Source organism: Lissotriton helveticus, chromosome 6 (assembly GCF_964261635.1).
Source record: "Lissotriton helveticus chromosome 6, aLisHel1.1, whole genome shotgun sequence".
NCBI classification, from domain to species: Eukaryota; Metazoa; Chordata; class Amphibia; order Caudata; family Salamandridae; genus Lissotriton; species Lissotriton helveticus.
The window spans coordinates 438622136-438645924 of record NC_136067.1 but is presented as its reverse complement, the minus strand read 5'-3'; the positions used below and the strand labels follow the sequence as shown (position 1 = coordinate 438645924).

The 23789-nt window shown below is 41.4% G+C and overlaps 1 protein-coding gene across 1 annotated transcript in view; it reads left to right on the top strand.

Annotated features, from left to right (window-relative positions):
- Positions 1–9064: 9064 nt before the first annotated feature.
- The window catches only part of TPO (thyroid peroxidase), a 1097706-nt gene continuing 1082981 nt past the window's right edge, over positions 9065–23789 (top strand). Inside the window, exon 1 of the mRNA XM_078646792.1 lies at positions 9065–9093. The gene's annotated coding sequence lies outside the window, so the exon portion shown is untranslated. The remainder of the gene's footprint in view (positions 9094–23789) is intronic.

The following is a 23789-nucleotide window of genomic DNA, read 5'->3' as shown; positions in this document are numbered from 1 at the left end:
ACCATGCTGAATCTTGGTTCCATGAGAAGTCATGAAACCTCTCTCCTGCCAGAGCACTCCGAAGTCGTGTACAACTCCGAATGCGTAGCGTGAATCTGTGTAAATATTAACTTTCAGGTTCTTGGCATGTATGCAGGCTTGAGTCAGAGCAACTAGCTCTGCTGCTTGAGCAGACAGGGTGTCAATACGGTGTGTTTCAATAACTTCAGTGTCAGTAGTCACTGCATACGCGGCTACTAGTTCTCCTGTACTTGTTCTCATACACGAACCATCCACATAAAGTGTCAGGTCGGGATCTGGTAATGGAATATCTGTCAGATCTTGTCTTGGCTTAGTCATAGTGTTAACAACTTCCACACAGTCATGTGTGGCAGGATTTGAAGTAACTGACGGTAACAGTGTAGCAGGATTTAGAACGTTGCAGCGTCTGATTTCTATGTGTGGCTGGAACAGTGTCAGTTCATAACCTGTCAAACGTGCAATTGTCAAGTGCTGAGTCTGTGTTCGGTTTAAAAGAACTTCCACGGAGTGTGGAACTTGTACTGTCAGGGAGTGTCCTAATACTATGGAATCACTTTGTCTGATAGCTAGTGCTGTGGCTGCAACTGACTTGAGGCACGCAGGAAGAGCCTGGGCTACTGGATCTAGTGTGCTCGAAAAATAAGCACAGGGCTTGTACTGTCCGGCTTGATCTTGTGTGAGAACAGATAATGCTGTACCATTACGTTCTGTGACAAAAAGTGTAAAAGGCTTACTGTAGTTCGGTGTAGCTAGAACGGGAGCTTGGCATAAAGCTTTCTTTAATTCATTGAAACTAAGTGTATGTTCAGATGTCCAAGGGAGGACAGTCGATACGGCTGCCTCCTGTGTCGTTAACTGTATCAGTGGTTTGGCTAGAAATGCATACTGAGGAATCCATTGTCGACAATAAGAAGTGAGGCCGATAAAAGCACGTACCTCCTTCTGGGTCTTGGGCTGAAGAAGACTCGCTATTAACTGGATACGATCGGGTGTCAACTGCCTACCTCACTTGGACAGTAAGTGGCCTAAGTAGATCACTTGCTGGACACAGAATTGAAGCTTCGAAGGGGACACCTTGTGCCCCATCTCGGCTAGAAAATACAGGACTGTAAGTGATGCTCGCTCGCAAGCACGTTCAGAACGGGCTGTGATCAGTAGATCATCGACATACTGGAGCAGGGCAGTGCCAGTTGGCATGTGAATGTTGTCTAGTTGTCTCTTAAGTGCTTGACTGTAGATGCTAGGACTTTCTGTGAAACCTTGAGGAGCTCGTGTGAATTTATAGCTCCTTCCATTTAAACAGAATCCGAAAAGGTACTGGCTGTCTGGATGAATGGGGACACTGAAAAATGCGTTTTTGAGGTCTATGACTGTAAAAAATGTAGCCTCAGAATCAATGGCTGTCAATAGAAATGAGATATCTGGAACAACTGGGTACTGGGGAATGATACATTTATTGAGTTCTCGAAGGTCAATCACTAATCGATATACTGGGGGTGCATTTGGATCAGTACGTTTCATGACTGGAATGATAGGAGAATTACATACATTGGAGTCAGTTTCTACAACTACTCGTTGAGCAATGAGCTCGTCAATAATTTTGGATAAGGCTGCTACAGCCTCAGGTGGCAATCTGTACTGTCTGATTCTTGGCAGGACTATACCTTGCTTGAGAGTCACACGATGGGGTGTGATTTGCATAAAACCAACATCAGTTGGACCTTGTGCCTATAGATGCTGCGGAACATTAGACAATCTCGGATCAAAATCTCGTAAAACATAGTGACCCTTGAAGTCACGCAAAAACAAACGTATCCCCTCTGGGGAACAGCAAATAACTGCACCTAATTCTTTCAGTGTCTTAATACCTAACACATTTTCTGGACATGACTTCGTAAGCAATAGATCAGTAGTTCGGGACAATGGACCTACTTCCAGAGTAACTGGCTTTGATATCTCGTTTACAATAGGCTTTCCTGAAAATCCAAGGGAAACATTTCTAGAGCCTGAGAGCGGAGCCCCTGGAACCTCGTCGTGACTAATAGTCGTCCTACTTGCCCCTGTATCAATCAGAAACTTTCTGTCTTTCCCTAATACTTGACTATGAACATAGGGACCTTCTTGATCTACAGGAATCTCGATGAGAGGCAAGCCTACCTCCCTCTCTAGGCTGTTTCATGAATACGCTTGATACTCTGGATACTCTGTCTGTGCATACTGGTACATCTGCTGTGTAACATGCTGAGTTGCAGCGATAGGCTGCGGTGCTGGAACTGTCTGTTGTGCATTCTGTGGCTGAGAAGTCTGTGAAACTTGTTCTTGTCTAGGCGGACGTGGTCTTTCTTTAGTTTTACCAGTGGCTATATTGTGTTTCAGAACGGCACACTCGTTTATAAAATGACCTGGCTGTTTACAATAATTGCATGTCCCTTTAACGGGAGCTGCAGGATGACTGGCTTGATTCGGGCCCCTCTTCTGACTGTCTTGTGGAACAGATTGTGCAACTAGTACTTTCATTTTCGTGTCTTTCATACGTCTTCTCTCGTGTTCTTGCTCTTCTCTGATTCTATTCTGGTGGTACTGGAGCATCTGGAGCATTTGGGACGGAGTATTAGCTTGCCAGGTACTCTCGACTTTCAAAACTCGATTTTTAACTTGTGGATTTGAATTCTCGACTAGTTTAGTAACAAAAAGATGAGGGTATGACTCACTACTCGTCTTCAAACCACTGTTTATTATAAAACATTTCTCAAATCTAGAATAAAAATCACTAATGTCTTCGTCTTGTTTCTGTTTACAGGCTGAGATTGCATCCCAGTCTTCCTTTTTAGTGGCTAATAATCTAGGTAAAACTTGTATTAATAATTCTGGTAATTCTTTACATTTGTCTCCAAGACCGGTACCTGGTACTCGTATCTTATCTTCAGCTTCTAGAGCTGTCCAATCGATCTTTTTCTCTCCCACCTCCCAATCCTTTTCCTTGAGTTTTTCGTATATGCCCGCAGGCAACAGGACTTTTAGCATTTTAATAATATCTGGATACGTTTATTCTCCCATACGGAGCATGTCTTTTAATTCTCGGTGGAACCCTGCTGGATCTTTGTCGTGACAGGGAATTAATTTCTTCATCTCTAAGAGTTCCATCTTGGTAACTGGGGTGTAAACAAATACTCGTTGCATTTCACCACCCGTTGTCCTAACTGGGTGTACTTCTCGTAACGGATGCTGTCTGTCTATGTAAAACGGTTTACTTTCTGGAGGTGAGACATGAACAAAATGCGGATTCAGAAACGTTCTATATTGGTGGCGCTGTTCTAGAATGACACTAATTAAATCGGTACCTAAACCTTTCCATCTATACTGGAGTAGCTCGTTCAGGATATCATGTAACGGACCTGGATCAGAATGTTGACCCTCATACAGTGTAATGAGGTGTTGGATCATATACATACCCACCAGTCGCTGCTCGGCTGGGGGCAGTTTCAGAAACATTTGTGCCACTATTTCGTCTGGAAAAGTGGTAGAATCAGTAATCCATCGGACTGCTGATCGGGCTAGTTCTTGTTCATGCATAGTACCTAATTCACTATAACCGATTCGTGATTTCAGAATTTGATCGGTAGCTTGAAATACTTGTTCTAGAGAACCTTGTTCCGGTGCTGGAAGATGAAAGACTTTCTTGTGTTCTAGGCGTAAATGTCGGTCTGGAATTCTAGATTTACCCACATACGCTATTCTGGCGGGATTCTCGTCGTCTACCTCTTCAGTAGAAGAGTCATTTTCTTTCTCGCTTCCTAGAGCTTCTTTGCGTTGTTCGTGTAACCTTATTATTTCTTTACGTATTTTCTTGTACATACTCTCTATACTATTGAGTGTCTTGTGCTTACCCTCGGCTATATTATCACTCCACTTTGTCAGAATTTTCATTTCAGTCGGATCTTTAGTCGGGGAATCTTGTTCCCTAATTAAACAATTGATCAGAAACTTTAATAGCATAAACTGGATCTCAGATTTCCTGAGAGACATGACTTCAGCAATACTTTCTGGATCTTGTCCTGTACGAATGAAACGATACATTCTGTCTAGATCTTCTTTCATATTCGGTAGGGTGACCAAATACTCGGACACCTGCCTTATACGTACGGAATATATAACCATACTATCCTCGCCTGGGACTGGATCATAACAGCATTCAGTAAGAAGTCGCCTGATTTCTGCAATAGTCTTATATTTGGGCGTACGCTGTAACGCACGTTAATGTAACTCGACTGCTCCTAAACGTCTACTTGGCGGCGGGGTACCAGGAGGACCTCCTCCCGCAGCCCCTATACTGGAATCGTCGACTGATACTCTTCGTGCTGGCAGAGTGACTGATGTGGCGGGAATTTGTACTACGGGCTGGACCGGGGGTACCGTAACAGGTGTTGTAACAGGTGCCCCGGTGGCTGGAGGACCATGAATTACATTATTTACAGGAGCTGGTGGAACAGGATTTGCATATTCTGGGACTGTGTCGTCCAAATAGGACGAGAGAAAAATATCAGCTGCGGTCTGTTTGTGACGTAGCTTGGTCGGAACTAAGGGTGGCGGAAAATTACTGGATGCCTCCGGGGTTGCTTTTGGCAAGCCCTCGGCAAGAAGAGGATACATACCCTTAATGAGGGCATTCCTCTGTCTGTCTGACTGTTCGGTTTTAACTCGTTCACCTATTTCGATTAGTTCCCTTTCTTGGGCTCTTTCTGAGGTTTCTCTACTTAATTCTGACTTTCTGATTTCTTTTTCGGTTCTTTTATGAGATTCTTTGCGCCATAACTCGATGGCATCTTTCTGTGACTGTCGGGCTTTCTTTTTCCATAATACTTCTTCTACTCGCATGATGCACTCGGCATCCCATGTACCCGATACGGGCCATCTGTACTTTTCTTCTAACTGTTTGGTGTACTCCACCCATAAATCTAGATATAATATGGCACTTATGCCATGCTTTTGATACATAAAATGACCTGGACTGTCCCTAGACGGGACAGGAACTGCTTCTTCCAACAGACCTTTCCTAGTTTTTAACTGACGTAATTTGGAAAACAAAGGCATGACTGGGCTGGAGTCTAGACACAATACAATACACAATGAACACAATAATTACACCACTTTCATACCACGACATTGAAATACATGAATGACATTTAAAATAACAGTTTTGACAAAATACTACCTGGAATACTGAAAACAGAATACATGAATTTCTCGAGAACAGAACGGACTAGAACAGAAACTAGATGCACTGCTAAAACAGTACGAAACTTACTGGTCTCATAAAGAGACACGTCGGGACCCGCATCCACCTAAGTGGACACTTCGTGTTGGATCTGTGTACCCAAACCCACGGACCAGAGACAATGCAATTGACCCTGTCTAGATACTACCCCAGCAACGGTACTCACCGGGCAGCAAGAACGGAAGGCCTCGGACTGGACTGGACTGCTACGATGCCGGACGGACGAACTTCGGACTTCTGTTACGGGTGGGCCTCCGGATACCTCGGACCTTGGACTCTCGGCTTGGGCTCTGGTCGGGACTCGCCGCGTTCCTCCACCGCCTCGTCTGGATGCTGGACCGCAACCTCCGTCTCCTCCGTGGGCCTGAGGGATACTTGAAGCAGAAATATCTGCACGTGCACGGTATGGTTCCGTCACGGCTGCAGAGGATCAGGGGGCTTGCGTGGCTTCACCGGCGCGTGGGGAAAGGGCAAGTCCCTATTCGGGCGCCATTATGTGGTAAATAAATAAATAATACCTCTATTTTTGACTGGATATAACAATAACAGATAGCTCAATAAATAAGAGTCAAGATTCGAGGTAGTAGGAGTTTGCAGGTTTAATACAGCATAAAGGACAGGAACAGGACAACCTGCACGGGCAAGATCTGGGATGGCTAGCCAACAGGGGGGCCCCGACAGCTGTCGGGCAGGAGCTGGAATGAGCGCGCTGGCTTTTAATAACAGTACACAAGTATATATAGTTAAAACAATTGCATTACAATACATACAGTAGGCGTAACAGTGGGCAGGGCCTGTAGCAGTCGCGAAAGATAAGGCAGAAAGTAGGTGTAACAAGAGGCGTGAACATAGACATGTGATGTAAACGTAACGGAATATGTCATAAATGGGGCGGAAACATGGAGGGGGCTACCTAAGGAGCCGGGACCTCTAACCTAGTGGTGCGCGCAAACTGACAATGACGTGTTACCAGGGAGAAGCTGGGGGCTATGACTTCTGCGCTAGAAGAAGAGACTGAAGTCTGGAGAGTCAGAGCGACATGTACCTAAACACTATCTAGTATCTGGTGTTTAGAGAACATGTTGATAGAATCCAAAAGTTATCAGGGTAAAGGCTAACAGACACTAAGACTGGTGCATGCATTATTCTACATGTAGTGTGTGTTGAGGAATATTAAATGACCATAAATACAGTATTTCTCTTACATGGAGACGTAAAGGCTAGACGATGACTGAAACTATTGATGCGATTCAGTAGCTTAGGAATGCAGAGAAGGAGGGCTGGACTGATAACTAGAATCATAACATACTCTTGGCAGACTGGAGGCAGAGCCAGGCCGAGCCGGGCACTGTGAGGCAGGAAGTAAGTGAAGGGTCAGGGATATAGGTGGGGGCTGTATCGCTCCTCAGCGAGGGTTCAGAAAACAGGAGCTGAATCTGAGTCCGGGCCCTTTTGAGGCCTAGAAACGGGGACTTTACAATGAAATAACGTGCACACTGAGAAACGTGGCAACGTAGCTTTACATAGGCCTAATACTCGTAGCTTTCACGAGAACTGGAAACTGGCATACTGGAGATGGACACAACTGTAATTGCGTCTTTAATCGATCATGGGGAATACATATGCATATTAATCATGCACATACAACATAGGATGGAGGACACGTAGGGACACAGAACATGGCAAAATTTACTTTTCCACAGCATGCAGTTGCAGGCTGCCTCCTTTGCCTCTTCGTCCCTCCACACCATGAGTGGCTATGACTCCAATCTGTAAGTAGTCTGTCCCTATCAGGAAAAATGAGTTCTGCCCTCCTTCCTGAAATCATGGTGCCCTGAGTCCTAAAGTTATCAATGAAAAGGATCCCCCTGCCCTTTTGAAAGTCTTAATTGTAATGCAGTGTCACTGCACCTGTTGTAATAATGATAGCAACAGCCTTACAAAGCAGGCTGTCTGTCCATTGATAAAACATGGTGCCCATTTTGCGCCGTCACACCCCTTCCCCCACCATCACACTATAGGCCTATAGTAAGGTATCCACTCTGCTTCAATTTTTGCCTCACTTCCAAAGTCCAAAGCAACACTGTCACAGCAGGGATGCTCTCAGTCCTAATATAAGCAAGGATGTATACTAAAGCATCCATTAACTGGAGTTTAGTTGGCCCCACACATCCCCCGCACCAGTGGCACTGCAGCCTCAGGACCAGTGATACCCCATGAAGCAGCCTGTCTCCTCTGTCCACATAATTATCAACCCACCACATCTTATATCGTGCCTAATAAGTGGGAAATGAATTACTGAATCCCACAAATCAGAACGACAGTGAAAAACCTCTTATAAGATGTGAAAGGGCTGAACTCCCCAGTAAAACAGGAATTCATGTGGAAATCAATTTCACCATTCGACTAAATGTATTATGCCTGTAAGAGGGGCACCTTGCCAAAAGGATCAAAATGAGATGAGACATAGCGATTATTCAGCAACCTATCATTCATCTAACATTGACAAGAATAATGTAGTTTGCATTTTCATTCGGCATGGTCTGCCACAGGTGATAAATAAATTGGTGGTAGTCAGGAGTCCTTTTCTCGTAGGCATTAGTGAAACAAGAATATTGCTGTAACAATCTGTCAGTGTTTCAGTTAGCATTTGCAGTGAACTGCTTTAGAGCTTTTAACGTGGTTTATAAGACTTTTGTTAATTATCCAATAGGATGCGTAGAATCAATTATTTTATGGCATCCTCTGTGTAAACGCAAATATGAGAATTTTTCAACGTTATGAATGGTAACCAATGAGGAAAGAGAATTTAGGTGAAATTGATAACATTGTGAACATCACTCACATGGAAAACTGATTCTGTGTGGTTTTTGCATGCAGACTGCGTTGTGCAGTTTAGGTCTCAGAACTCTCTATATAAGCTGATGAAATATTCGAAGACACTGACTTTCGTTTGAAAAATCAGTCCGTTTTAGGAGTTGTAGTCTTTGTTTAATCAATCGCACCCAGTAGGACTATGGTGCTTGATAACCACGATTTGTTAAGTGAAAGGTCTATACTGAACTTATTTTATGTTGGGGTTTGTAACCCTCAATGTGACATAAAGGAGTCATAGGGAGATTAAGGTATTGTCGTGCAGTGCCGCATGTCAGCAAGGACATACATACATGGAATCAATGGGTGAGCAGCTTGCAAAGCATTATTACTCACAGATAAGTATTGACTATTCAGACGTAGCTTCGTTGATAGAATGAATGACAACTGTTTTTTGTGTGTGAAAAGTGCAATTAAGTATTCTATAAGCAAACTAATGCATAAACAATTCGATGCATGTATTTCTAAATAGAAAGCAAACAGTCTTTGCAAACCGAACTGTTCTTCCTGTTGCTCTTATGGGTCTCTCGCTCGACCTCTCGTTTTGGACCAGGATGTACATTCACTTTCTAGGTTTTGACGATAATAATAATGCGTTGGCGCCGCTTCAGGACAAAGAGGTGTGTGTGTGTAGGAAATCAAGCTTTTGTGAGAAAGAAAACAAAGAGGGCAACACTCACACACATCAAGTGTTCTGCTCTCTGCTCCATTGAATGGCTCTCAAGAAAACAAATATCTCAAGTGGTTAGTTTGGAATCTCAAGGTAAAAAGTAGGAGGAGGAAATTTGAAGAGCTTGAGTGCTGGTGTGTAGAGAAAGTTTTAACTGCTAATAAGAACCGACCTAAGCATGCTAGTTTCACATTTAGAAGACTACCAGCCGCTGGAGAGTTACTGCAGGGAACAATCTCTGCAGCCAAAAGAGGTCAGTACATCTTATCCTACTTTTTGTAACAGGCGGAGTATATATGTATTTGTAGATGCTCACATATGCACTAATTGCAATAGTAACATAAACTATTCGGATACGTTCATTATTGTAACATTTTTATTTCAGGTCTATGATAAGGTGAGTACCACAATGCGATAAAAAAATTAATCTATATGGGAACATATAACTAGGTGGCAAGGCTAGAACAACCAGTCAAGCCCTATCTATCACTACACTACAATGCTTGGCCCTATGTAGTATATCTCAGCAAATTGAAGATGAGATAACAAACACACAGACTTCAGAGAAGCAACAAACTGATGTTCTACGGCAGACGTATAATTGACACGGAGCAACTTACAGTGAAACTAGTTCCTACTAGAGGAATAGCTATTTCAACATACACACATCTGAATTTTATAAATCTGGGTGCGAAAGGAATTAATCGCTGTTTTCTTGCAAACACTGGAATGCAGTGGTGGGGTCAGCATGAAAGAGCAGGCGAGGTCCCTGCCCTGAAAATGCTTAACCGTATTCCTTGTAAACATGCAAAGTGCGTGCTTGCACAAAATGTAGTTGTGTCCTTTATAGTCAGCTAAACCATTCTCTCTCTCCGGACAAGGATTGGTTACTAGGCTCATCCGCAAAAATGGATGTGTGTGAAAAATATTTATAACAAAGTGATGTTTGGATTGCTTTTACATGTGTACAAAACCCTAGCACTCAGAGATCAACAAACAGAGCTCTTTGGAGCTATATTTTGTATGCACAATCACAATAATTGTATACAGCGGAACCTCCTGAGTTTTTCCTTGATTTGCGAACAAATTTTGGACTTAAGAGGTAACACTATGGAAGCTGCTAAATATTGTCTTCATGACCGAGGAGAAATTTTGGCATATCATGTATAAATAGAAAGTCTCATCCCAAACAAGCATTGGCTATGCGAATAGGGTTGACTATGATGTGCTTCAGCCTGCACTCTCAGAGGCACACTGCTCACCTTGTCCTCTAATGGAAGAGTCTACTAGGAATAGGAGAGAGAATCAAGAAAGAGACTCTGCCTGTTCTGGTGAAAAAGGAAAAGGGCACACCCAACTGTGCACAGGGAGCATTTGAGAGGACATGTAGTACAGAAGCTGAGTACTAAGATGATCAGGAAGTGCCAACAAGTGCCGCATTATAGAATACGGTGCACTCTCCTTATCAGTGCTAGCACACTTTTCAAAAGGTGCACTTGGCACTAACAAGGAGTGTGCACCATATTACATTGAATGCACTGACCCTAGGTCAGCTGCAAAGTCATGCTGCCCTGGGGTAGCTCATTCATCTGAAATACGAAGCGTCTTTGAAGCCACCGCTCGTGTTTTACTGTGTAGGCGATACCCCCCCCCCCTCCACTTTTAGAGGGGATTAGAGATCCCCTTGTAGGTGGATGCAGTGAGTGCCTACAAAGGAGAGCCATCAATAGGTGCATTGGCCGTGCACCTCATGACAGCTTCTTTGGCTCTGCATCAGCAACCATAATGCACAGGTGCAAAGGGATTGCCTCATTTGAACGGACCATGCCTTCATGCAAATGCGGGAGCACCCTCTGGTGATAGCGTTGGCACTATATGAGCGCCAGCGCTATCTGTATTTTAGAAAGGTCCACTTTAGAGTCGGCGGCCCTTTGTGTAATACCAAAGTGCCCAGGGGGGGTGCAAAGCGGGCACACATGACTGTTGCGCCCCTGAGCACTTTGTAGAATACGGTCTCAAGTGGCTAACAAAATATAATTTTATACACTGCACTGATACCTTAAGTCCAACTGGGATTTAACAGAAGCATGTGGTCCTATATTAAGTAATAGACATGGGAGCTGTAATTTACACAATCTGAAAGTGACATGTAAGATATTGAGGTAATCCAAGCAAGAAAGCATTCTTATTAACAAAACAAGATAAGACTATAGTTCTGTTTCAGAAGATTTCATAGTGTTAAACAATATATAACCATTTTCTATGGTGTTCATCGAGGAGTTCACAATAGGATTGTTAGGAGCCGGAATTCCCGCATGCACCGTTGTTGTTAAGTGCGCGTCCCGCACCTCCCCGCTCCCACGTTAGGCCAAGAGAAGACACCGTCCGAGACAGCCCTGCTCACCCCCTTATGAGCAAGACTCGAGCAGCCAGGCTTATCTCCAAGGCAGGAGTGTTCAGTATGTGCAACCACGCCCACAGCAATCCCAATGATGTCACTACAAATGGACTCCACACGAGTTTGTATAAAACGAGTATACTTTGTATAAAAAGATATACGAAATGACCACACGATACAACCCCCACATATGTACATTGGGTAATATTCTTTCGGTGGGTTGGGTGGTCCTAATCACCAACCACGGCTTCTGACCCACAGTTAGGCTGACTTTTAACCGTTGTCAACAGGTTAGGTACGTCGTACCACTAGATTTACACGTGTTGCAAAATAGAAGGAATACTGCTCTACTTAATGATGGGTTCCTGTACAGTACCACAGTGAACCAATGCAATTCGTAGCGTCAAGATCATGTACAGAGTCAACACAAAATAATGCAACTTGGTTTGCTACCAGCATGCCCTGTTCAAGGAAGGAATACAGCAATGCATCATGCTGCAATTACGTACAGTGTGATAGGAAAGCAATGTAATGCGTATCACCACCAGCATGTTCTTTGCACGGAAGGAATAAGGTAATGCATCACAGTGCAATTCAGTACAGTGCAGTAAACAATCAATGCAGTGCGCTAAGTTATGATCCTGTATCCTGCAAGGGAAACATAGCGTAGTGCATAGCGCACTAACCGCTGAGTTCGTTAAGCACCTCTAGTGCCAGACGTTGTTCAATAGTTCGATAGTTCGTTAGCAGCAACTATGCAAAGTGTTATGCGACTGTATTTAGAAATGTGCGACCGGTTGCCCCTAACACGGATCAACGATGACACCCAAGTTCCACTCCGGGCCCTGGCCCCTGTACTGCTCCATTCGGGACCAGCATGGACCGAGATCTGGGCAGGAGCAACAGGCGCACACAGCTACAAGTAGCAAGAGATCGAGAGAGTGTCCCCCAGGCGATGATACACTTTACCTGGGGGCGTGACCCCATTCTCCTCTCCTGCTGCAGCAGCTTGGCCTTACTCCAGAACCTTATCACCACGGGCAAGGTGGGCTCGGGTCAGTAATTCAGCCCTGCAGGGCTGCCGGCCCGGGCCGCCAACGTTCAGCACAAACTCCGTACTTTGAATGAGGCGCTTGGGACCCCCTTAGAGAAGTAATGAAACGCTCGAGGGACTAGATGTCCCAAAATGCAATTTGGTATTATGGTAATCAGCTGGAATCACAAAGGGTGTTCCAAAAAGACAAGGGAACCCAAAAGGTATGCCATAGGGACCTTGGGCAGTATCATATTACACAGAACATTGGTCCCTATTTGTGGACTGAATAATGTACAGAAACAATAATCATACACTTGATAAGTGATATATCTTTTGTCCAGCCGGACAAATAATTTATTTTTAGCGTTCAAATAGATTTCACAAGATTTGAGAACCAATTAATGACAAGCGGGCACAGCCATGACCCGTAACATTCAAGACAAAATAACGAAAAAAATGGCCAAAAGGGCAAAGCAAAAATCTGTCTGTATACTTGTAGTCAGTGTTACAGACTCAAATTATTCTGAACCCTCCATTGCATTTTACAATATTGCATTATCATATTGCATATGGGGTTTTGTGGCTGAGGGACTAGATGTCCCAAAATGCAATTTGGTATTATGGTAATCTGCTGGAATCACCGAGGGGCCAGCCACCAATAAAAGCAACTGAAACAAAAAAGAGCACTCACCGCGCCTTTCTTTTTCACATGAAGCAGCCTTTTGAACAAGAAGTACACAGTAAGCAGCCTTTGAAAAAGAGGTCTTTCCTTGAAACGCGTCAGGCTCAACAAATCGGAATATTGCAGCAGGCTGAATTTTAAGTCCTGGATGGGAGGTGAACCGCTGTGTGCTACTCTAAGCTCGTAGGCACTTTGATGGATGATATATATATATATATATATATTTAGATATATATATATATACATATCAAAAACACACAAAGCAGAGGGCAGAGCCTTTATAAGACAGCACACAACAAATTAATAGTGTCCTAAAGTAACAAATGGTGCGCAAAACCAGGGAGTACTTGCCCACAACAAATTCCACTGTAAAGGGTTTCAGCTCTCATATCCATCGATATTAATTTGTCATATCACAATCCACAGGTTAACACAAATGAAGAAGAATTGTCCAAATCCGTGGTATATATTTTCAAATGCAGCTTTCACTTTATTTTTCATCAATAAATTCTCTCTCCACAATTCCATAGATCATAGCCAACGCGTTTCGACTCCTGAAAGACTTCTTCAGGGCTATTAAGAAAATACGCAAAATACATTTGTTTTAAAATACGGAGCCTAATCACATTTAGCACAAAGCAAATATATACATAACAAAATATATTTACAAATTAACAACATTTTCACAATTATGCATATTGAATTGTACATGGTTACTTGTCTGACGATGGTTACTGAAGCAGACATTTCAGAAGATCAAGTGTTAATGTCACCAAATAACCAAATATTCATCTGTGACTATATTGCTAAGCTCAACATTTGACTTCAACAGCAAATCACTTTTATATTCATAAGGAAAAAAGTGTCAAACAACAAGAAGACATATATATATATTAAAGATCTATTGGCAGCCAAGGATAAGGCCAACAGCAAAAACAGGGAGGAATATTTGGTGAATCCAGTTGAGGGTACTGACACAGTTGAGGAAAATACATTAATTAATGAAAACAATACCATCAGTTTGATAACCACCTATAACACAGAAGAAAGAAAGATAAGGGGCATTCTCAAAAAACATTGGCCTATATTGCAGACTGACATTAATTTAGCACCATTACTCCCAACTGAACCTTCCATCATTTTCAGGAGGGCCCCCTCCATGAGGGACTCTCTAGTCAGAAGCAGTCCGGAAGTTAGGAGCAGCAAAGTATGGGTGTCTAATAAGAAAGGCTTTCACAAGTGCATTTCGTGCAGGGCATGTAAGTTCGGGATCAACACCACTGAATTTAGATCAACCCCAACCCAACATCTATTAGGGAGCTATACACTTGTCGCACTGATTATGCGGTATATGTTTTAGAATGCTCTTGCGGGTTGAAATATGTGGGCAGCACAAAGTTGCAGGTTTTTAATAGAATACTACAACATTTAAGAGCCATTGTTAATTCGGATATAACTTATCCGGTTGCCCGCCACTTCGAACTAGTACATGCCAAAAATTTGAACCATCTAAAATATTTTGTAATCGGCTCCATACCTAAGAACATACGAGGTGGGGATCGAGAAAAACTTTTAAGGCAGCTCGAAAGCAAATATATTGTACTCCTCGACACTAGGATACCAAATGGGTTAAACAGGGGGGAATACTTACAGGTCTTCCTCTGAGAGATCACTGGCAACCTACACTAGTGTTTACATCAGATCTATACAGTGTTTTAGGTTCACTATTGGGGAGAATATATTTGTTGAGTGATTTAATATGTCAAAGGTTGAAATATAATAATGAATGTCCCGACCCTATTATAGAAGTACTCTGTAACGTCAGTCTCACGGATTTAGTCAGCTTTTCCCAAACTGTGTAACAGAACAAACCCCAACTTTTATTGGTTTAGTCTCATTAGGTAATTTGATTTTCATTCACCGGATTGTGGTAAGAGTTAACATGAATCTAGTGCACCACAGAATTAAAAAAGTCACTATGGCTTTAGTTGGTTCGAAGCAACAGCAGTTATGCTTTGTGTTTATAACTGTGTATATATATGAAATATTTGCGCTTGTACAGTTATCTAGATTCATTACATGTGATTGATCACACTTTAAGATGTATTATCACTATGTACATATTGCGCTTAACTTATGCACTTTTTAAATTTTGAGCACTTTAGCACTTTTAGTTGACATCATAATCTCATGAGGGTTTGTATTATATTCAAAGACATAGGAAGATAGATTCATCTATGTTATTTTCTCTCTGGGGTGCACATGGTTGGATAGTAAACAACATGTGTAGTCACTCGAGATGAGCTGATTTTCAGTATTAGAACTGTTGTAGGCACCTGCACTTTATTGCAATCTGTATATATGGTTGGCAGCATTTGCTTAATGTCATTATTAATATGCATTTCTGGGAAAGTGAGTTTTTGCTTTTTAAGTAATTTAATCCCAGTACGTTTGTTCTAATTACTGTATATATCGTGAATTTTTTGCACTAGTATTTCCTTCATGTCTATTACCCACATGTTTGATGTTGTCCATAATGAACACAGTATTTAAACACCCCCATTGGTGATTTGAGGCCATGTGATCAAGGCTGTTGTTATACAGCCGAAACGCGTCATGCTGATGGAGAGGGGAGAATAAAGGCACTTTATTACACTACTTTTTGGTGTTGAGAGATCTGTACCTGGAGGAGGAGAACGCGTGGTGAGCCAATCTCACAGGACTTTGTTTGCATATATATATATATATATTTATATATATATATATATATATATATATATATATATATATATATCACGAGCAAATGTCCCAGATTTTTATCCGCATTACAAATATTGACTGAGTGTCATTAGAAAATATTGGCTAAGTGCCTTTGTGTATATTAGTAGTCCCCTTGATATGTCCATGTCGATCTACTGGTCTGTACTGGCTTTGGATGATAATTAATTTCTTAAAATTCATTTAACAAGTTTTTAGATCTTGGTTTCATCATATTGAGAGTCATGATTAGCTTATTTGCTATAAGTCCAAGTTTAAATTACACCAGAAAGCTATTCATTCATTGGTGTCACACATGGAATCTATGATTATTAATTATTGATAGTTCTTTACAGTCTCAGAGATGTACGTACAGTTCCTCATCCGCATTCATTCCCCACGGGCTGCGGGTTTTGAATCTTATTATTAGCTTTGATTCAAGCCGTCTTAGTTTTTTATTTTTGTCCCCACCACGTTCACTTTCTTTTATCATTGCAATCCCTGCATATTTTATGTCTTTCCAAGTTTTCCCTGGATGGGTTTTCAGGTGTTTTGCAATCGCATAGCTGTTATCATTGTTTTCAATTGCTCGAATGTGTTCAAGTATTCTCTTTTTCAGAGGACATATGGTTGAGCCGATGTATTTTAGACCACTGAAGCATTGGAGTTGGTAAACCACAAACTGTGAATCACAGGTTATTTTGTCTTTTATTTCAAAAGTTCTTCCTTTTGGATCTTTCAAGCATTTGAGATTCTGGCCAATTTTGCATGCCTTGCATGTTTGGCATTTTGTGAATCCTAGTTGTCTTTTGTCCAACCAAGTTATAAGTTTGTCTTTTCTGAAGTGACTGTTCACCAATGTGTCCTGAATTGAGGGGGCTTTACGAAATGTGATCAAAGGTCTGTCTCCTATCAGTGATCCTATTTCTGTATCCTTTTTTAAAACACTCCAATATTTTGTTAGAATTTGTCGTATTTTAAAGCTCTCCTTTGAGTAGGTGAGAATTAACCGTGGTTTGTCTTCATCTGTTTTTAGATTTTTTTTGTCTTTCTGTATGAGGGTTTCAGATCTTGTTTTTGCCCTTGCTCTTTGTTCCCCTCGTAGTATATCTTTATGTTTGTATCCACGATTGGCAAAGCGGTCTTTAGTTTCCTTGAACTTTTTCTCCATTTCCAACGGTTCTGAGCAATTTCGTTTCATGCGTAAAAACTCGCAATATGGAATGCTTTATTTTAGTGATGTGGGGTGGAAGCTAGTGCCATACAGGACACTGTTCGTTGATGTTTTCTTTCTGAATACTGTTGTCTCTAATTTATTGTTTTTGACATAGATCTTAGTGTCTAAGAAGTCAATTTCTGCTTTCTGAATGTTAGAGGTGAATTTTAAACCCACATCATTTTGATTGAGTATTGTTATATACTCCATCAATTTCTTTCTTGGACCCTTCCAGATGAGGAACAGGTCGTCTATGAACCTGAGCCACAACACCACATCCGTGGTGTAGTTATCGTTTTCTTCTCTCGAAAATTACGCGAATCAACTTGTTAAACACGGGCACTTAGCCCTACATTTGCATATAGTTTAGTGACTATACAGTTAACTAAAATAAACTATGTCCTACCTTGACTTGAAATGTTGAACACAGGTCTGATATAAGCTAAGGATGAGCCTAAAAAATGGGCATGTATGAGTAAACTACCAAACCCATAATGCAACGTAACACTGCCACATGGTGTTTATGGTATAAATAAGTGAAACAAACAAGGGAAAAAGGTTTGTTAACCGTGAACAGGGACATTTACTGTCCGAAACGTGTAGGGTGGGGAATACCTAAATGAAATAAAAACGAAAAGAACCTTTGGAGTGGTGTGCGGCGCTCTTCTTTATTGAAGGATTTTTGCTTCGAAATATATATATATATATATAATCCAAAAAACGATCCCGAACCTCCAGCCGGTGGCGAACAGAGACCAGTGAATCCCAAAGTTAGGCAAGATGTTTATTTTAATGCACCAATTTTCAAAGCATGCATATATATATATACAACAATAAAACCATACCTTCAATGTATGGCACAAAGTGTATCGCATCAACAGTCGCAGTGTTTCTATTCCAATAGAGAAAGTATTTGTGAAGTTCCCAAACTCTGAAATATTAAAAATTTTAATAATGAGATTCTACATCCCTAAATCGAAGAGATCAGATATACACATGTACTTGTTATTCAATTTTTTGAGCACACTTCCATGTAACACCTCTATTTATCGACATAGTTTCCATGGCAAAAAGCAGAAAAACCACAGTTGCTATGAATAATAGTGCAAATTTCTATCCCTTAATCGCAATCGATTCTAGTTAAATTACTAATGTATTATTGGTGTCTGCACAACGATATTCTTAAATTGCCTATGTAACTCTATTCAGCGCTGTGAAAATTTCTCATGAGTAGATATTGTATCTTCATTCCTACCACTATCCTGTAATTTATTAAAACATGACCCACTGCTTAGAATATAATAACAACAGAATTCTATTAGCCAATATAAAATGGTCATTTAAATGATAGCGGTAGTAGCACTAGAGTGTATTACCCCCCTAGTATGGCTGGGGAAAACACAGGAGTATACATGAATTTTTCTCAACCATAATAAATAACACATTCCAACCATCTCAAAAGATCGATTCAAAATGGCGACCAATTTTAGAAACGCATCTATAAAGTATCATGATTTGAAATAATTATCAGAATCATTTATATCGAGTGTTGTGTCTATACTTGGTCCTATTCAGAACCCCCTTTATACTGGCATTATACAGTGTTATCAAATTCCCAGTTATAATTGAAAAACAGTAACTCTCATCTTGTGCAGTCTGAATATTCCGGTAACTAAGGCAGCCATCATTGCGACATACTCACTACATAACATCATATGCATATGAGCAGTTATCTTACTGAAATATTTCAACCGCCCGCTCTAGTTTGCTCAGCATTATCTCACATATGGCCTTTATCCTTTCAAAGCCCATTGAAGTAGCATGTTTGCAATGCTTTCAAAAAATGTCAATTTCTAAAGACATCGCAACCCCTCATAAGTTTACCCTCAATAGACACAAACTGCCGCAGCCGTATTTGAAGCGTGCTTGTGACAAAATGTTGCATAGTCACAAACACATGGCAATAATACTGAACCCCCAATAACGTCTCATACTGCCAACAAATTCTATCATTTCACAATATTTTATTGCATTATTCCTTAAACAATGCAATGCTACAATCAATACACAGTTCATATTCCTGCCATGGCTTAACATTTTATCTATAAGTTAAACAAAGACTAATATGCCCCTAGCCAACTTACCGAAAACAACCTGATAACCGAACGTGACAGAGGTCAGTGTATCTTTTTAAAAAAAAAATACACAAAAAACTCTTGTTTTTAACTGCACCAATCTGGAAACGCAATAGACACGTGACCACCGCTCTCCCCGAGTTCGTAAGTATAGAGCAACAAATAGGAATGTGGCGGCCATCTTAAAGCTATACTCCATGACACCACATTAACGTTCTTTATGTTAAAAGTCCCAATTTTCGTCGAAAATTATTCGTGAAAATAGAATTCAATTAAAAATACAAACTTGTGCGCGGGTTCTCAATATATATTTCATTTTATATCAATCACTCGTTCTCCGCATTTAGAGCAGCCCAATAGGTACTAATAATTCACCATATGTAATTTTTTTAGTCACACGCGTGACCTAAGTGTTGCAAATCCCTGCAGTAACCTGAATGGAATAATTTTAGATCACCAGTGGACCAATGACTAAATCATTTTAATGTGGCAAATACATTGCATATTCGCACATATCTAATAGTGGCAGACATATAAATGAGATATAAAATAGATGGCAGACATATTTGAAAATATGAACCAATGCATATAAATAGCTTCTATACAGCATGATACAATTTCCATATACAAGTCAAAAGCATATATAAGAACAATGATCATGTTACTTGAAATCGTGATTAATACACACAAGTAAATCAAATACCTAACAAAGTACATCATGAATATCTTTAATAATAAGATTATTGCACTGGATCTGCAACCATTAGTTGATCATATGGAAACTCAATCAATTATCGAGCATTTCGTAGTTACAGACTGGTTTTTACAGGGTAGCGATTTAATAATTTCTTGGAATCTGTGATGATCAAATGAACTATCACAGATCTCTTGATTTAAGAACTGCAGGAAGAACTGCAGGAAGAGGAATAAAGGTACAGAAAGAAGCAAGAGAAGTACAGAAAAAAGCAAGAGAAGTGTAGAAGGATGCAAGAGAGATGCAGAAAGAAGCAAGAGAGGTGAAGAAATAGGCAAGCTGATGTAGATAGAGGAAGAAATGTACAGAAAGAGGCAGGAAAAGTGTAGAAAGAGGTAAGAGAAGTTCAGAAAGAGGCAAGAGAGGTACAGAAAAAGGCAAGAGAGGAGCAGAACTAGGAAGAAAGGTGAAGAAAGAGGCAAGCAAGGTACAGAAAGGGGCAAAAGAAGTGGAGAATCAGGCCAGATAGATAGGTGCAAAAGGAGGCAAGAGAGGTACAGAAAGAAGAAGTAAGGTACAGAAAGAGGGCAACTGAGGAGCACAAAGAGGCAAGAGAAGTGCAGAAAGAAGCAGAACTGCAGGAAGAGGAAGAACGGTACAGAAAGAAGCAAGATAAGTACAGAAAGAAGCAAGAGAAGTGCAGAAGGATGCAAGAGATACAGAAAGAAGCAAGAGAGGTAAAGAAACAGGCAAGAGAGGTGTAGAAAGAGGAAGAAGTGTGCAGAAAGAGGAAGGAGAAGTGCAGAAAGAGGTAAGAGAGGGTCAGGAAGAGGCAAAAGAGGTGAGGAAAAAGGCAAGAGAGGAGCAGAAATAGGAAGAAAGGTGAAGAAAGAGGCAAGTGAGGTGCAGAAAGAGGCAAGAGAATTGGTGAAAGCGGCAAGAGAGGTGCAGAAAGAGGCAGGAGAGTTGCAGAAAGGGGCAAGAGAAGTGGAGAAAGAGACAAGAGAGGTGTAGAAAGAGGCAAGAGAGGCACAGAAAGAAGAAGTAAGGTACAGAAAGAGGCAACTGAGGTGCAGAAAGAGGCAAGAGAAGTAGAGAAAGAGGCAAGAGAGGTACAGAAAGAGGCATGAGAGGTACAGAAGAAGGCAAGAGAATTGAAGAAAGAGGAAAGAAAGATGTGGAAAGAGGCACGAGAGGTATAGAAAGAGGCAATAAAGGTATAGAAAGAGGTAAGAAAGGTACAGAAAGAGGCAAGTGAGGTGCAGAAAGAGGTAGAAAGGTGCAGAAAGAGGCAAGAGATGTGCAGAAAGAGGAAGAAAGGCACAGAAAGAAGCAAGAGAGGAGTAGAAAGAGCCAAGAGAGGTACAGAAAGAGGAAAGAGAGGTACAGACGAAGCAACAGAGGTGCAGAAAGAGTCAAGAAAAGTGCAAAAAGAAGCAAGAGAGGGCAGAAAGAGGCTAAAGAAGTTCAGGAAGAAGCAAGAGAAGTGCAGAAAGAAGCAAGAGATGTACAGAAAGAGGCAAGAGAAGTGCAGAAAGAAGCAAGAGAATTACAGGAAGAGGAGGAAAGGTGCAGAAAGAAGCAAGAGAAGGACAGAAAAAAGCAAGACAAGTGCAGAAAGAAGCAAAAGAGATGCAGAAAGAAGAGAGGTGAAGAAAGAATAGAGTTAGGTACAGAAAGAGGCAAGAGAGGTTCATAAAGAGGCACGAGAAGTGCAGAAAAAGGTAAGAGAGGTGCAGAAAGTGGCAAGAGAGGTATAGAAAGAAGAAGGTGAGGTGCAGAAAGAGGCAAGAGAGGTGCAGAAAGAGGGAAGATAGATGTATAAAAAGCAAGAGAGGTGCAGAATGAGGTAAGAGAGGTATAGAAAGAGGAAGAAATGTACAGAAAGAGACAAGAGAAGTAGAGAAAGAGGCAAGAGATGTTCAAAAAGAAGCAAGAGAGGTACAGAAAGAGGCAAGAGAGGAGCAGAAAGAGTAAGAAAGGTAAAGGAAGAGGCAAGTGAGGTACAGAAAGAGGCAAGAGAAGTGGAGAAATAGGCAAGAGAGGTACATAAAGAGGCAAGAGAGGTGTAGAAAGAGGAAGAAAGGCACAGCAAGGGGCAACTTAGATGCAGAAAGAGTCAAGATATGTGGAGAAAGAGGCACGAGAGGTGCAGAAAGATGCAAGAGATCAGCAGAAAGAGGAAGAAAGGCATGGAAAGAGGCAAGTGAGTGTAGAAAGAGGCAAGAGTAGTGGAGACAGAGGCAAGATAGGTGTAGTAAGAAGCAAGAGAGGAGCTGAAAGATTAAGAAAGGTGAAGAAAGAGGCAAGAGAGGTATAGAAAGAGGTAGGAGAAGTACAGAAAGAGACAAGAGAGAAGCAGAAAGAAGAAAAAAGGTACAAAAAGAGGCAAGTGAGGTGCAGAAAGAGGCAAGAGATGTGGAGAAAGAGGCAAGAGAGGTGCAGAAAGAGGCAAGAGAGGAGCAGAAAGAGGAAGAAAGGCACAGAAAGAGGCAAGTGGGTTGCAGAAAGAGACAAGAGTAGTAGAGACAGAGGACCAGAGAGGTGCAGAAAGAAGCAAGTGAGGAGCAGAAAGATTAAGAAAGGTGAAGAAATAGGCAAGAGAGGTATAGAAAGAGGCAGGAGAGGTACAGAAAAAGAAAGAAGGGACTGAAAGAGGCAAGTGAGGTACAGAAACAGGCAAGAGAAGCGGAGAAAGAGGCAAGAGAGTTGGAGAATGAGGCACGAGAGGAACAGAAAGAGGAAGAAAGGCACAGAATGAGGCAGGTGAGGTACAGAAAGAGGCAAGAGAAGTGGTGAAAGAGGCAAGAGAGGTTCATAAAGAGGAAAAGGGAGCAAAACGAGGAAGAACAGTGCAGAAAGCAGCAACAGATGTGCAGAAAGAAGCAAGAGATATGAAGAAAGAAGCAAGAGAGTTACAAAAAGAAGAGAGTGAGGTACAGAAAGAAGCCAGTGAGGTACAGAAATATGCAAGAGAGGTGCAGCAAAGGGCAAGAGAGGAGCAAAAAAAAGCAAGAGAGGTGCAGAAAGAAGAGAGTGAGGTACAGAAAGAAGAAAGAGATAGGTAGAAAGATGGAAGCAAGGTGCAAAAAGACGCACAAGAATTGCAGAAAGAGGAAACTGAGGTGCATAAAGAAGCAAGAGTAAATGCAGAAAGAAGGAAGAAAACTTCAGAACAGGGGAGAAAGGTACAGAAAGTGGAATACAGGTGCAGAAAAAAACAAGAGAAGTGCAGAAAGGAGCATTATAAGTACAGAAAGAAGCAAAAGAGATGCAAAAATAAGCAAGAGAGGTGCAAAAAGAGGAAGCAATGTGCCAAAAGAGGAGGAAAGGTGCAGAAATGGGAAGAAATAGGAAGAGTGGAACCGAAAGAATAAGAAAGGTGCAGGAATAAGCAAGAAAAGTGCTGAAAGAAGCAAGAGACTTGCAGAAAGTAACAAGAGAGGTACAGAAAGAAGAGAGTGACATGCAGAAAGAAGAAAGAGATATAAGGAAGAGAGGTGCAAAAAGACACAGGAGAGGTGCAGAAAGAGGAAACACAGGTGCAGAAAGAGGCAAGAGAAGTGCAGAAAGAAGCAAGAGAGATGCAGTAAGAGGCAAAAGAATTGCAGAAAGAAGCAAGATACCTACAGAATGAGGAAGAAAGGTACAGAAAGAAGGAAGAGAAGTGTAGAAAGAAGCATTAGAAATACAGAAAGAGGAAGAACGGTGGCAAAAAAAGAAGAAAGGTGCAGAAATAAGAATAAATAGGAAGAAAGGCACAGAAAGAGGAAGAAAGGTGCAGAAAAAAGCAAGCAAAGTGCAGAAAAGAAGCATGAGAGGTGCAGAAAAAAGCAAGAGAGGTACAGAAAGAGTAGAGTGAATGTAGAAAGAGGCAACTGAGGTACAAAAAGAGGCGAGAGGTACAGAAAGAAGCAAGGGAGGTACAGAAAGTAGGAAGAAAGGTGCAGAAAGAGGATGAAAGGTGGAGAAAAAGGCAAGAAAGTACAGAAAGAGGCAGGAGATGTACAGAAGAAAGAAGCAAGAGAGGT